Genomic DNA, 14,513 nt, shown 5'->3' with positions numbered 1-14,513 from the left:
GGCAGCAGGCAAGCAGCAGCAAGTTGCTGTGTAAGCAGGTGAGTTGTGTTGAGGTTCCTAAGGCAGGCACTGAGGACTTTGAGGGCTCCAGACAGAGCAGACCTGGGAAGACCCTCAGTGAAGCCCCTTGGAAACCTTGTAAGGGTAGGTGTGTATGGTAATAAGTGTTGGAGAATGTCCTGACTGTGGAACAGGAATGCAGGGAAGGAAAATGAATCCTGTATTGCTGCCATATCAGCTGCAGTGGAGATACCTGTGTGTGCAATTTGGGAGCTGATTGCCAGAGCACCCGTGGGGCTGGGATCATGGCAGGGTGTTGTAAGCAAGGAATGCCTGGCTTCTAAAACTCACCAGCTGAGTGTTAGAGGCTTTTTTGAAGAGCTGATTTCAGGCAGCAGAATTGGCCCTGCAGGAGGGACTCTGTGCCTGCTCTCCCGTGGCTCCAAGGGATCTCTGGCCCTTCACGCCGGCACCGAGATTTTCTCGGGAAGGGCCTCAGATCCCCGGACCAGTCTGGGACACAGGCAGGATTCCCCTGCCTTTAGAAATGAGGCCTTCTTGTGGCTTCCTCCCCGTACCCATTGGTGGGTTCCAAAGAAGGCCTCTTGAAATGCCTTTTGGGCTGTCCATGGCAAGCTTGAGACCAAATTGGGCCCCTGGAGGGACAGTGCTGTTGGTGCCCCCCGGGTTGGGGCACCCCGAGGACTCCAGCGCGCACCGAAAGGATTATTCGGGGAGATCCTCGGGGTGCCCGGCCCTGGGGAGCTCAAAGCAAGGTCCCTGCCATGGATTCAGGCATTCCTGAGAGTATCCCAGGGGTACCTGTCCCTGCTGGACATGGAGCTCTCTAATGGACTGTAATTGGGTTCTAAAAGTGGTGCTCCCAAGTGCCAAAGCAGTGTGGGATTGGGATTAAGAATTGAGCAGTGATGGTGCAATTGGCTGTTTTCTCTGGAATGTAATGGTAAGAGCTGCAGGAGTGCCAGGTGTGTGTTCCATTCCCCACCATTTGGTTTGCACATGTCTTGGTCAGACACAGGTCCAACTTCCTCAGCCCTTAACCCAATAGAGGGAGAATTAAGGACTGGCAGTGTTAAGGTGATTGGTGTGACAGGGGTTAAACTGGGAAAACATTGGGGAATTCCTCAGTTTGTCTATTGCCCAAACTCACCCAAACTTGTGCTAGGAAGAGATGGACTGGAAAAGTTGAGGCAGAAATGAAATGGAAAACTGAGGATGTTGAAACTGCAATTGCTGAAACTAAATGTGTCCAAGCAGCAGCTCTTGTTGTGCAGGGAATAACTCCTGTCAGCAGCAAGGTCCCGACTGAAGTGGCAGCTGCAGTTGTTCCTGTGGTGTGGGCCAGTGGAACTGCAGGAGAGTGGAAGAGGGCAGAACGTGTAGGTATTACCCCTGATGTGGGATCTCTCCTGGTAAGGCAAACCCAGTACCCTTTAAAATCAGAATTCCAGCTTGGATTGGTTGCAGTAACAGCTAAATTTGCTCATCCTGGTTTGCTTGTAGGATGTGAATGCAAGAACCTGCCAAGAAAACCAATGTCCAAGATGATTGATGAGTGCAGGACCTGAGAGAACCCCCTTCAATGACAACCTGAAGCAGTTTCCAGTGTTGGATTTAAAAGATGGCCTTTGCTGCATCTCCTTGAGCAAGGATAGCCAAGAAACCTTTGCTTTGGCAGGAGAAAACCTGGAAAGCAGGAAGGAAGAAAAGAAGCCCCCTGACTCCTCCTGAGCCCCAGACAGCCCATGAACTGCCTTGCTGCGAATGGTAGGACAGGATGGACTCTGGATTGCTCCCTCTGGATGTGTGGTAAGACTGTTCTGCCAACTTTTCCAACAGCCTGTAAGCATTTGCTGCCTTGGCTAGATGGTGCAAGGGCAACCTTTAAGCAGCTGAAGCATTCCCTGAGGAGAGCTCTGGGTCTGCCAGATGTGTCAGAACTGTTGGAAGCATCTTTGGTGGGGAGGGCAAACAAAGGCCAAGGTGTGCAGTGACCCCCCTGAGAAGGGACTTTGAGTTAATGGCATCCCTGCAAGTGAACTGTGTGGGCTGTTCCCCCTGTAGGGCAGGTGACAGTCCCAGCTACAGTGATGGGAAAAATGGTTAAAAGAGAGCCCAAAAAGCTGGAAATCCTCCTGGAAGCTCTTGGCAAACAGAGTTTTCTGAGTTCCCCCTGCAAGAAGGATAGTGATAGCTTTTGAGTGCTGGTAGGTGCTTTTAATAGATAACCTTGAGTGTGTCCTTGTTGTACCAGTAGGCCTTGTCAAACTCCCCATCTTCCCAGAGATATACATATTGAAGTTTAAAATGATCCTTTTCCTAATCTTTTGTTGTCTTGAGGCTCTCCCCTCAGGAACTCCAGGAACTCCTGGTGCCGCCTGGGCCGATGGATTGGACGCCCCAGCCCCTCCGTTCCTGCCCAGCCACTGGGTCCGTGTCCAGTGGTGGCACTGCCAGCCCTGCAGGTGAAGTGGGAAGGGCCTTTCCAGGTCTTGTGGGTCACATTGATAGCAGCTGAAGTTGCAGAAAAAGGACCTGGGGTCTGTTATTGTTGAGTTCAGAAAGCTCCTTTTGGTTGGTGAGCAGGACAAAGTGGATCCTTCAGAGTTGCCATCCATGTTTGTGTCTCAGCCTGTGTTAGGATTCAGGGCTGTAGCTGTTGTTGTCACTGAGGAGTCAAACTCTGCTTTAAATCATGAGACACTGGCCTGATGGCCCAGTGTCAAGAAAGAAGGGAGAATGCTCTCTGAGTGTTGAGATGTAACAAGATCTGATCCTTTTTGCAGTGGGATGTAGCCTGGAAACTGCAGAGAGCTGAGCCAAGGGATTGAAAGGGACCAAGCAAGGGAGGTGAAGAAAGAAGGAAGAAGGAAAGTGAGGCATGAGCCAAGCAGCAGCAAGTTGCTGTGTAAGCAGGTGAGTTGTGTTGAGGTTCCTAAGGCAGGCACTGAGGACTTTGAGGGCTCCAGACAGAGCAGACCTGGGAAGGCCCTCGGTGAAGCCCCTTGGAAACCTTGTAAGGGTAGGTGTGTATGGTAATAAGTGTTGGAAAATGCCCTGAATGTGGAACAGGAATGCAGGGAAGGAAAATGAACCCTCCTGTAATGCTGACCCCTCCCATCAGCTGCAGGTGAGATACCTCTGTGTGCCCTTTGGGGTCTGATTGCCAGGACCCCCGTGGGGCTGGGATCATGGCAGGGTGTTGTAAGCAAGGAATGCCTGGCTTCTAAAACTCACCAGCTGAGTGTTAGAGGCTTCTTTTAAGAGCTGATTTCAGGCAGCAGAATTGGCCCTGCAGGAGGGACTCTGTGCCTGCTCTCCCGTGGCTCCAAGGGATCTCTGGCCCTTCACGCCGGCACCGAGATTTTCTCGGGAAGGGCCTCAGATCCCCGGACCAGTCTGGGACACAGGCAAGATCCCCCTGCATTTTAGGACCAAATTGGGCCCCCTGGAGGGACAGTGCTGTTGGTGCCCCCCGGGTTGGGGCACCCCGAGGACTCCAGCGCGCACCGAAAGGATTATTCGGGGAGATCCTCGGGGTGCCCGGCCCCGGGGAGCTCAAAGCAAGGTCCCTGCCATGGATTCAGGCATTCCTGAGAGTAGACTGGACTGTGCAGAGAGGGAGCAGTTTGTCCTGTGAAGTTGGGATGGGTTAGTTCCAGATGCCTTGGGAGGCAGGGCTGGAGAGGCCCCTCTGTTGGCTGTAGTGGTGGAAGGTTGTAGCAGCAGGGATGGAGCCTTCGACCTCCTGCTCCCCCCGTGAGCCCCGACGGGACCGTGCCCTTGGCAATGGAGGGCCCCCCATTGCTGAGTCAGCGGTTCCGGGGCCAGGAGGGATGGGATCAGGATGCCGAGCTCCGCCCAGGGCCAGGGCTGCCAATGTTCAACCATGGAGAGAACTGAAAGCAGAGTGAGATGGAGGCCAAGCTGCAGCACAAGGATGGGTGAGAAAAGACCCTGGTCCTCAGGTGGAGCTTTGAATTCCCTGGAAAAATGGATCCTGTCAGATGGTTCAGGCCCTCGTGGGTGCTGGAGCAGAGGCCTCTGTAATTTATGGTCACCCTAAAAAGTTGCAAGGACAGCAAGTTCTGACTGCAGGATGAGGTGGGAAGCAAAGTGAAGTGGTCCAGAGAAAAGCTGAGCTTAAAATTGGTCCTGTGCCAGAGCAGCCTCATGCAGTGCTTGTTGCTGTCCCTGAGTGTCCCATTGCAGTGGATATTCCCAAGGGTGCCTTGTGCTGGGGAACCCTGGGGGCAGTTCCCTTTCCCTGGGCAGGGCAGCAGGGCACGTTTCCCCCCTCGAGGGTGGCTCCACAGTCCCACCCTGTGCCCTGGGAGCGTGGCAGAACACCTGGACCCACTGTCCTTGTCAGAGAGGGCACAAGGGATGGTTGGATGGGTGAGGGAATGGTTCAGGGAGTACAAGCACCATTAGAGTGAGTAGTGCAACACGTGGAAAGGAAGGGGGGAGTTAATCCAGACAAAATTCAAGCACCTGCCCAACCTGTGATATTTTTAGGATCTCAGAGGTGTTGTGGTCCCCAGGAAGTATTGCCCAGGACTAGGCAGGAGACTTCAGGCTTGGTCACCCCCAGAGCAAGGTGGAAGCCCAGCAGTTTATTGGTTGGTTTGGCTTTTGGTGACAACAAGGTCCTCCTTTGGGACCAATCCTTGGCCTGGGCCATAAAGTCCCAGAACAGAAGTGTGAGTTTGAGTGGGAAAAGAGCAGCAGGGAGGGTTGGAAACAGCTCGGGGAGCAATTCAAGAGGCTCCAGACCTGTGGCCAATACGAGCTGCAGAGGGGGAACTGAAGGTTCCTGCCAGTGCTAATGATGCCAATTGGAGCCTCTGGCAGAAGTAGGGTAGTGTAAGGGGGGTACTTTTGAATTAGATGATCAATGGAGCATAGAGGTGTGAGAAAGAAATCCTATTAGGATGTGAAACCAGCTGGAGTGTGGTACAATGTAACTTGATGGCACAAGCTAATTGTAAGGTCCATTGTGCTTTTCAGCAAGTCAGCCTGATATCCCCTGTTATGAGAGCTGAGTTCTTCCTTGTTCTGCTACATCTTGCAAGGTAGGTACATCTACCCTTGAAACACCATGGGAGAGGTCATCCCTAGGGGTGAGAAAGATGATGGTGAGAGGAAGATGATGTGGGCAGGGGTGGCTGGCCCCTTGCCCTACAAGTAGGGCAGGCCCAGACGGTTGCCACCAGGCAATGATCAGGCGGGGTTTGGCTGCCATTCAGGCCTCCCCTTACACTGCGTCCTGGCCCTACGTGGTGTAATGTGGAGCTGATCAAATGGGCTGTCAGGACTGCTGAGCTGAGCGATCCTCATCCTGCCACCGAGCCTGTGTTGCTCCGCGGGGACGCCCGCTAAGGGATGGGCACCGACCAGCTGCTGCAGATCCTGACAGCCCTGCCTGGCTGGGGGGGTGGGCACAGGTTAGTGATAGGAGGCAATTGGGGAAAAAAGGCTTTAAATATCCTTTAGTGTTCCTTTAATACCCTTTATTTAGTATTCATAATATTTTCCCTTTAATTTCCCCTATTACTAACCAAATATTGTGTTAATAGTTATCCATAATATTGTGTTAAGATCCATTTTGGTATCCCTTTAACTCCCTTTTCACTAGTTAATATTGTACTGTATTGAATGCTGTTCTTAGTATTTGTTTTAATGCCACACAATAAGGCAGTTCATTTGTATCCTTTTTTAACTTTTGATTCTCTTTGCTAAGTTTATTATTATTATTGTTCTCACTGCAATAAAGATGTTTTGTGTGTTTGAATGCTTGTGGCACTTGTCTTTAATCTGGGCATGTATCCTAATGAACTGTTACAGGTAGGAAGGAAGTGCCCTTAGGACTTGGAATAGGAAGTTACTGGAGCCAACCCAAGATAGACCCTGTTGGAGAAGCGGCTCTGAGTATGTTCTTGGGCTTTAGTGGGAACTTAACAAATGCTAAGAGGGCCTGAAATCCCCATAGGGCCTTGGGTAAAAAGCTCCTCCAGGATGCCCAGGCCAGGCCCTGCTCAGGAAGGCAGCCCCATGGAATGGAGATGGTGGATCCAAGCAGAGCCAGAGCAGGGGTCGGGGCAGGAGCGAGGCCTCGGGAGGGAGTTGCCCCCGGCCCTGTGGTTGAAGCAACAAGTGTAGATCCCCTGGACAGTGAGCACAAATCAATGGGGAAATGGGGAAAAGCCCAGAGCAAGTGCTGGGAGCAGAGAGGGAGCATGCATGGCTCACTGCTGGGTCAGCCAAATCTGTCAGTGGGAAGCACTTTTGGAAAGCAGGAGCTTATAACCCGTGCCAGAGGGAGTTTGAAATCATGATGGGGGGAGGCAAAAGTAGTCCATGTGCTGAATGAGACACTGTACCTGTGGGAATGAAACAGGAAGAACTAGGGCAGTGTCAGGTTTGTAGGGATTTTGGGGTCAGTTGGCAGTGGTTTGGCTACTTGGCTCCCAAGTGACACCCTCACGGAATTAGTGATTAAATGCAGACAAGGAAAATGGAATATGTTCCTGTGAATAAATGTTAGTGGAGGGAATGATATTGCCATGTTGTAGCTTGCTATCTTACAGAAACTGTGGATCCTGGCCATCCTCACAGCCCTTGTGGTCCCTCTGGGCGATGCTGTTGGCCCGGGCAGTTCCCTGGAAAAGGTGCCTGGGTCGGGTGCCTTGGTTTGATTTGGATGGAGATGGAAAAGCAGCTCCAAACCAGGACCCCAGGACAAGGTGACGTGGGAAGCAAGTGGCCCTTGCCCAGGGGTCAGTGTCCCTTTGTGCCCGGGGGGACTCTCTGGCAGGGCCGGGGTCTGTCGGGCTCATTGTGCGGGCGGCTGTGGTGCCCTCAGTGGGATTGGATGGATGTGATTCCAGGGGCTGGGAGCACTGTTGCCATGCAGTGCTGTAGTTTCCCTTACGGTGCTGGGTCCGGGGGGTCTCCCTGGCATCGTTGTCCCCCTGTGTGAGCGGTGCCAGTCCCAGCCCCAGTGTCACAGCAGCAGGGCCCTCCCCTGGGCTCTGCCTGCTGGGCTGTTCTGGGAAGTGCTGCCAAAAGAGCAAAGGGATCAGCTGGGCAGGGGATGGCACAGTTTGGCACCATCCTCCCGAGGCGAATATTGGTCCAACTGTTGGGTACCTGCTGCCTGTGTCCTGCAGCCCAACATCATCAGGATAATAGAATTCCTTTCCCCACTCTGATTCCAGTGCTCCCATCTTGCCCCCGGCAGTGAGGCTGGGGGGACACGGGACTGGGAGGAACAGGAGCTGGTATTGGATTTGTAGGCAGTGGAGACATGGAATTGTTTGGTAACCAATGGCAAAGAGCTGGGCCAGGTGTGTCCCGAGTGCTGAATTTAGGAGCACAAGGGATGCCCACTGTATTTACCCCCCATCCTTCACTCCAGAATGGGATGGGGAGTTTGGGCAGCTCTCTAATGGTTCCCCAAGATGTAATTGTTGTGCACAGGGGAACACCAGTAACTTATGAACTGGCTGAGTGCACATGCCATGGTGTGTATGTTGTAATACAAAGAAATGAGGCACAGAAGGACTTAATGAGTACCAATGAACTGATCTGGAGGGCTGTATTCACATCCTGGATTGCAAAAATTAACTGGATTTTGTCTCCTGAATTTCTGCAGTGCACCAACTGATACCATGCTGGAAAAATAAGACACTTCAATGTAAGTAAACCAGGGGTTTCTTTGGATGTAAGTGCAAATTATTGCCTTACAACTTTGAAATAAGACTTGACTTGATCACCAATGCAAACAGTAATTATAGGGGTCAATTAATGATTTTGGGCATCAGGTAGAACAAGTCCCTGCTCCCCACTGGTGGGACGTATTTACAAGATTCTCACCACCTGCTACAAAGTTTTTGAACACTTTAATCCATCCACTGATCACAGTAATTATACTGATTTTATGAACAATATGCAGTTGTTGTCTCTGGGATCAACTAGAAGAAGTTGTTCAAAGGCTGCAGGTGCAGTGAGTGTGTGCTGGCCAAGGCAGCCAAGGTGTGTGCAGCTGTTCCGTGCCCTCCACCCTTGGAGCTAAAATTCCACAGCCTTGAGCTGTTGGGTCCTAAATAATATTGGAGGGAGAGGCAGAAAATGCCACTGCTGCTGGGGCTGAACTGTCTGCAGTGACTGGGCAGGACTTGGCCCTGATGCCTGAGTGCATCTTTGGGATAGATCCCAACTGTCAGCCCCTGGCTCCATAACTTGAGAAGAGGGTGTTCCTGCCAGCCCAGCTGCTGTGTTGGTGTCCTGGGGGCACCTCTTGCCCTGGCCTGCTGTGAATGTGTTTGTGTTGCAGCTCAATAAAGTCCCTTTCAGTGGTGACTGTGTCATTTTTGTGTCAGTTCCTCTCCTCTCTTCCCCTGCCCCCGTGGCTGCATCAGTGGCTTGTGCCTAAATGAACTCTTCCCCTGCAGCAGTTCCCTGCTGCTCTCAGACAGGGTGGAGCTGAGGCCCTGAGCAAAGGGAAAAAGGATCCATCCAAGGCAGGCCCGTGCTCACCCCCTGCCTTCCTCCAGCCTCCCGTGTTTCAAGTTCCCATCCCCTGCTGGACACAGAGCCTGTTCCCAAACAACCCCTGTTCCTGTTCTCTCTCTGTGTTTTTGAGGGGCATTCCTGGGCTGCTGCCCCCCATTCTTTATAAATGAAGTGCCAAGAGCCCCAAGTGCAGAGAGGTCTGCAGGGGAATCAGTGCCCAGAGCTGCTGTGCCTGCCTGTGTTCCTGCAGTTCTCCTTCTGTTCTCCCTGGGCTGGAGAGACCTGCCTGCCCTGGGTTTAGTGGAGCAGAGGGATGGGATTACATTTGTTGCAGAAGGTTTGTTCACAGACATGTTTTCTGACAGACAGTGCCATTTCCCTTTTGTCTTTCCCAAGTTTTTCCAAGTGCTGCCCAGCACAGGGATCCGTGTGGTGGGACAGTGACTGGCAGCAGGAAGGGGAGCCTTGGCCTCACCTGCCCAGCTCAGGTGGGTGGCACAGAATGGGGGTGGGCTGGCAAGGCATGAACACATTTCTGAGTTCTGGAGTGCCTTGAATCCTTTCCCTGTCAGGTTTCTCTCCCTCATTTCCTGGGCTCCATCGTCCCAGATGTCTCTTCCTTTGCCCAAAGTCCAATGGCAGAGGATTGACTGACTCCCAAGGGAGGTTTGGAATGAAAAGGGTTCTGTTCAAATGGGGCAAGGAATGCAATAAGAAAGTTGAGCCTCCTTTTAGTGCCTGAAACAGGTAGGAATAAAAGTGTTGGAAAAGGTCCCATTTTATTGTTGTCCCCCCTGGATTTTTCATGGCTAAAACTCTCTAGTGAACAACTGAACAGAAGGGTGAAGGGCAGGAGCCTTTGACTTGCCCAGTGCCCTTAATTGCCTTGTTCTCCTCTCTTCCAGGCCAGGCCAAAGCCCTGATCCAGCCCAGCTCTGCCCAGTGCCCTGGGCTGGGAGCAGCCAAAGGCAAGAGGCTGCAGCCCCGCCGGCCGGGCTGGGGGCTCCTGGTGCTGCCCGTGGGGTGGGGTAAGTCAGAGGGACACGTTTCTCTCCTCCTGGTGTTGGCATTTGCTCCCTGGGCACTGGATGTGTAAGGAAGGACGGAGTAGCAGGGAAGGGCAGTATTTCCAAACTGTCTGAATGTTGCCCCCAGGTTTGGGATGGAGCAGGGATGGGGGTGGTTGGGTTTGGCCTGGGCCGGTCAGGATCAGCCATAAAGGACCCACCAGAGCCCTGAACCCTCACTGGACATGTCCAGCCCCTCAAGTCATTAATTTTCAATAGAGGACAAAGTATTGGTACTTGCTTCTGATCTGTGGAGGATTTCCTTTGAATGATCAATGCAAAGTATCTCTTTGGGTCTTTTGTTTGTTTGTTTGTTTGTAATTTCCTCTCTGGCTTCAATGAGTTTGGTGTGTTCCTATTAAGGAAGCAGCCTGTTTTTATCTGAAATTTGGGGTGGTTTGGTTTGTTTAGGTTTTTTTCCCCCCACTGACTCGGGCCTTCCGTGCATAGTCCGTGTTGTCCCACAGGACTGTTCTGGTTCTGGGTCAGAGAGAGAGAAGGGAGTGGCTTTTCCTCATCTGGAATGTTTCCAAGCAGAAGTGGGACATTGTCCTGCCCCTCCCCAAAGCACTGCAGGCACCTGGGAGTAGCTCAGGGCTGGCCCAGTTCTCTGAGACAGACCCATGGGGGAGAGGTTTAAGTATTAATCACATCTCTGGTGTCCCTTGGTTGCAAAGATTGAGTCCTACACTCCCAGAGCGTTAAGGAAAACAAGGAACTTCTGTTCTTCCTGGCAAACCTTCTGCTATTGCTTGTGCAGTGTTTGGGTTCTGTTGTCTGAGTTCCTGTCCAGGATCTTTCTAAGAGAACCTGTTAGAAATGTAGAGGTAGGATTAGAATTTGGGTCTGTTGCCTCCCCAACTGCCTCCAAGTCCTGATGGACTGGAGTGATGAGTGCTCTGAGCCCAGGGTATTTCTTGATATTGTGTGGCTTTCCCTCAGCTGTGGGTGAGGAATTGTGCAAGCAAGGCCTGTGTGCCCGTGGGTGTCTCCCGTGTGTGTCCGTGTGGCAGGGCTGGGACAAGGACTCGTGCAGGGACCCAGCTGGCACTGGAGCTGCTGCCATTCTGAGCCACTGCCAAGGGCTGGATAGAGACCCTCTGGGAGGCTGTTGCCAGGATTCCATTGGGAGCTGGATCTCCCTCCAGCTGCAGCAGCCAGGGGAGGGTTCTTCCTTGTGCAGCCCAGTGGCTTCTGCTCAGGCTGGCCCAGAGTGGGGGCTGGGGCAGGTTCTCCAGGGAACTGGAGCCAGCCCTGAACGGGGCTCTGGAGAGCAGGAGCTGCAGGGACTGAGGTTTGCAAAGCTGGGCTGAAGTTTGTCAAAAGCAGCAGAACATTCTCATTCTGGTGGGTTTGTGGAGTCCGTGTTGGTGCCCAGGAGAACTGGGTCAGACTGGGCTTTGTGGTCTGAGAGCTGCCCCCCTAAATTTGGCAGGCTGTGTGTGCTGGCAATGAAGTGCTATCCCAGAGGCTGATGGTTTCTGTCTCCAGGGATGCCCAGGACACTGCTAATGCCCAGGGTCTGCTCTGGGTCCAGGCTGTCCGTGCTGGAGGGCCCTGGTGGCTGCAGTCCCTGAGCCCGCAGAGACAGAGAGAGCCCCGGCCCGAGGGGCCTTTGGCCCTTGTCCTGAATTTGGGGTGAGCCTGGGAGCGTGTGGAAGGTGAGAATGAGGGCTGTGTTCCAGCCTGACACCGGGAAGGTCAGTGTTTCCCTGGAGGGGGAAGGTTTGGGCCCGCAGCTGAGTTGGAACAGGACCAGGGCAACAGACGCTGCTGTCTTTTGTTGCCTCCTGAGGTCTTCTGTCCCCCTTGGAGATTTCCTCCCGGGCTGTGGCCCCACAGGGAGCAGAAGGGAAAGCTACCAATGCCATGGGCATTGCCAGCCTTTGTCCTCTCTGCTTTGCCATCCAAGCTGGGAATTTGCTGCTGTTGCTGCCGAGGCTCCCCTACCTGGGAGTTGTGTCCTCCTTGCAGCCCTTCCCAGCCCCAGCCATGAGCTCCAGTTGTGCCTCTGTGTGTCTGGGAGTGTTTGCTGGACTGTGCTTCCAATGCATCATCTCTGAGAAGATCCTGTTGTTCCAGAGCACTGGGGACAGTTTTGGGTTTGGCAGCTTCAGAGCTGGGTTGGAGCAGTCCCTGAAAAGAATCAGGAGAGTGGAGTTTTGTCCAGTGGTGCTTTCACACCCCACTGGACAGGCTGGGCTTTGTGTTTGGGGTTGTCCTGTATTTGCTCTGCAGATAATGGGCCCTTCCCAATTCAGCCCAGCAGATCCCAAGGGCTCTGACAGGAATATTTGTTCTTTCCTTCCCTTTGGATAACTTCATCCTCCAAATTGCCATGAGCAATTCCTTAATTTCTCCTGGAGAAAACCAAGTGTCAGAGGCAGTTTGCCAAGGAGGCCAGAAGTGTCTTTGGAGCAGAGAGTGCTGCCAGCTGCGTGTGCCTGTCCCCAGCCTGGCACTGCCCACAGGGGACACACGGGGCACTGACCATGAGAGGGAACAAAACCACTGCCTGCCAGAGGGTTTGTCCTGGGCCAGTCAGGCCTGGGGCAGGAATTGGACTGGGCAACTCCATCAGCTGCTCTTCCCTCCCCCACAAAGCCCATCCCCTGGGCATTAATGACATGCCCTGTGCCCAGCGCTCCCTGTTCACCCAACTGAAACCAGAGCAAGCTTGCTTTGCTTGGAACAACTTAATGTAACTTGAAACCAAAATAATCACTTTATTTTCTTCTTTTTTTTCTTTTAGATGCTGGAATTGCCTCTCTGGCTGTGGTGCTGAGCTCTGGCTGCAGGGGACTGTCAGGCCTTGGTGGCTGTGAGTTCCTGTTCTTCTCCCTGGAAACTGGAAAGAGTTATTCATTAGATTGCAGAAATGTAATTTTGAGGGGACCCAGCAACTGTTTGTGTAGGAAAAGGTGAGGTGCTGCAGAGGGGAGGGAGGTGACATTTTGGAGGGGTCCCACTGAGGGGGGAGTGGAGAGCCTGGGGCTGGAGTGTGAGTTCTTAAACAGGGAAGAAGGGAAGGATGCTTGGGAGGGAAACACTCAGGGAATGTGTAGGGATGGAATGGAAATTTGGGGCGTCAGGAAGAGAAAATGGGTGATGTAGAGGAAGGGAAATGTTGGGGGGTAAGACTTGATCTCATCTGTAGAGGACAGAAGGACCATTTAGAGATAAAGTGAGGCAGTGAGTGGTGGGCAGGGTAGGGAAAATTTGTGTTTGTAAAATTTCAGGTCACGTGTAGCAGAGAGGATGTACCTCCTGATGGACACTGAGGCTGTCAGGGGTGGGCAGGAGGGGGGGAAACCTTTGGGGTTAAAACTTGAGGGAACGTCCAGGGCAGAGAGTGAATATTTTGAAGGATAAATGAGGTACTCAGTGGTGGACAGCTGGGGAGTGTTTTAGGGTAAACTTGGGTAGCCCACAGGGTAGGAATGAACATGTATTTGTACAGAGGAGCTGATTACTTGTGGGTAGGTAAGGAGAATTTTGGGAGTAAAATCTGGGCAATCTGTAGCAGAGAGAATGAATATCTTGGGGTAAAGTGAGGCAGTCAGTGTTGGACAGGTAGGGAAAAATTCTGTTTGTAAAATTTGAGGTCACGTGGAGCAGAGAGAATGTACATCCTGAGGTAAACTGGGGTAATCAGTTGTGGACTCATAGGGAAAATTGGGCAGGGAAATATCTGAGGTAATCTGCATGGTAGAGAATGAATATTGAGAGATGAACATGAGGTACTCAGTGGTGGACTTGTAGGGAAAATTGTTCCAAAATATTCCTTCTCTCTGCTGCACATTGCCACAGATTTGACCCCCCACAAAGTGAGGCAGTCAGTAGGGGGACAGGCAGAGGAATTTCTGAGGGTGAAACTTGAGCAAATCTGGAGGGCAGAGAATGAATATTTGGAGGTCCAAAAGAGCAATCAGGAGTGTGCAGTAGGGAAGACTCTGGGGAGAGAATGACTCTTTTGTGTTCAAAAAGAGGTAATCAGGAGTGGGCTGGAAGGGGAAAGTTTGGGGGTTAAAAAGGAGGTTTATTCTCTCCAGGGCAGGAATGAACACACTGAGGTAACCTGAGGTGATGAGTGGTGAGAGACACAGACAATTGTGGTGTTAAAGTTTAGGTGATCTGCTGGGAAGAGAAGGAACCTGTTGAGGTAAAGATGAGGTACTGGGTGGCAGACAGGTGGGGAGAGGTTTGAGATAAGCCTGAGGTGTGTGTGGGGTGCCAGAATGACCCTCTGTAGGTACAAAGGAGCTGGTCAGACATGGACAGGTAAGCAGATGTTGGGAGTAAAATGTGGGGCAATCTGTCCCAGAGAGAATGAATCTTTTGGGGTAAGGTGAGGCAGTCAGCAGTGGGCAGGAGGGAAATTCTTTGTTTGTCAAACCTGAGGGGTAATGTGCAGCAGAGAGAATGCATCCTCCTGGGGTAAACTGGGGTAATCAGTAGTGGACAGGTAGGAGGTTTTGGGGGAAACTTTGAGGTCATCTGTGTGGCAGAGGACAAATCTTTGGAGGTAAAAATGAGGTAGATAAGTAGTTTGCAGGCAGGGAAAACTGTGAGGGTAAGTGTGGATTGTCACCTAGGGGAGAAAATGAGGCTTTGAGGTCCAGTGAGGCAGTCAGTGGTGGGCAGGGAGGGAAAATTTGTGTTTGTAAAATCAGAGGTCATGTGGAGAAGAGAGAATGCACCTCCTGGGGTAAACTGGGGTAAACCTTGCAGACCTGCAGGAAATGTGGGGGGGGTAAAACTTGTGGGAATCTGCAGGGCAGAGAGTGAATCTTCTGAGGTGAAAATGAGTTCCTGGGTTGTGGTGGAGAGGTGGGGAAAGTGTTGAGAGTAAACTGGAGGTGGTGTGCTGGTAGAGAATGAACATCTTGATGTAGAAGTGAGTTGCTA

General features: G+C 52.2%; 1 long non-coding RNA gene across 2 annotated transcripts; it reads left to right on the top strand.

Annotated features, from left to right (window-relative positions):
- The first annotated feature begins 1,033 nt into the window (after positions 1-1,033).
- On the top strand, positions 1,034-3,172 carry LOC135412607 (uncharacterized). 2 transcript variants are annotated; one of them, XR_010429783.1, is made up of 3 exons: positions 1,034-1,830; positions 2,375-2,486; positions 2,808-3,172. It is a non-coding gene; the product is annotated as an uncharacterized LOC135412607 (long non-coding RNA). The 2 variants fall into 2 exon arrangements; XR_010429782.1 differs by having other exon boundaries at positions 2,362-2,486.
- Positions 3,173-14,513: the final 11,341 nt, after the last annotated feature.

The sequence above is a fragment of the Pseudopipra pipra genome, chromosome 4 (assembly GCF_036250125.1).
Source record: "Pseudopipra pipra isolate bDixPip1 chromosome 4, bDixPip1.hap1, whole genome shotgun sequence".
Taxonomy (NCBI): Eukaryota; Metazoa; Chordata; class Aves; order Passeriformes; family Pipridae; genus Pseudopipra; species Pseudopipra pipra.
Note: the sequence above shows the minus strand (reverse complement) of the source record. Positions and strands in the feature narration are given on the sequence as shown.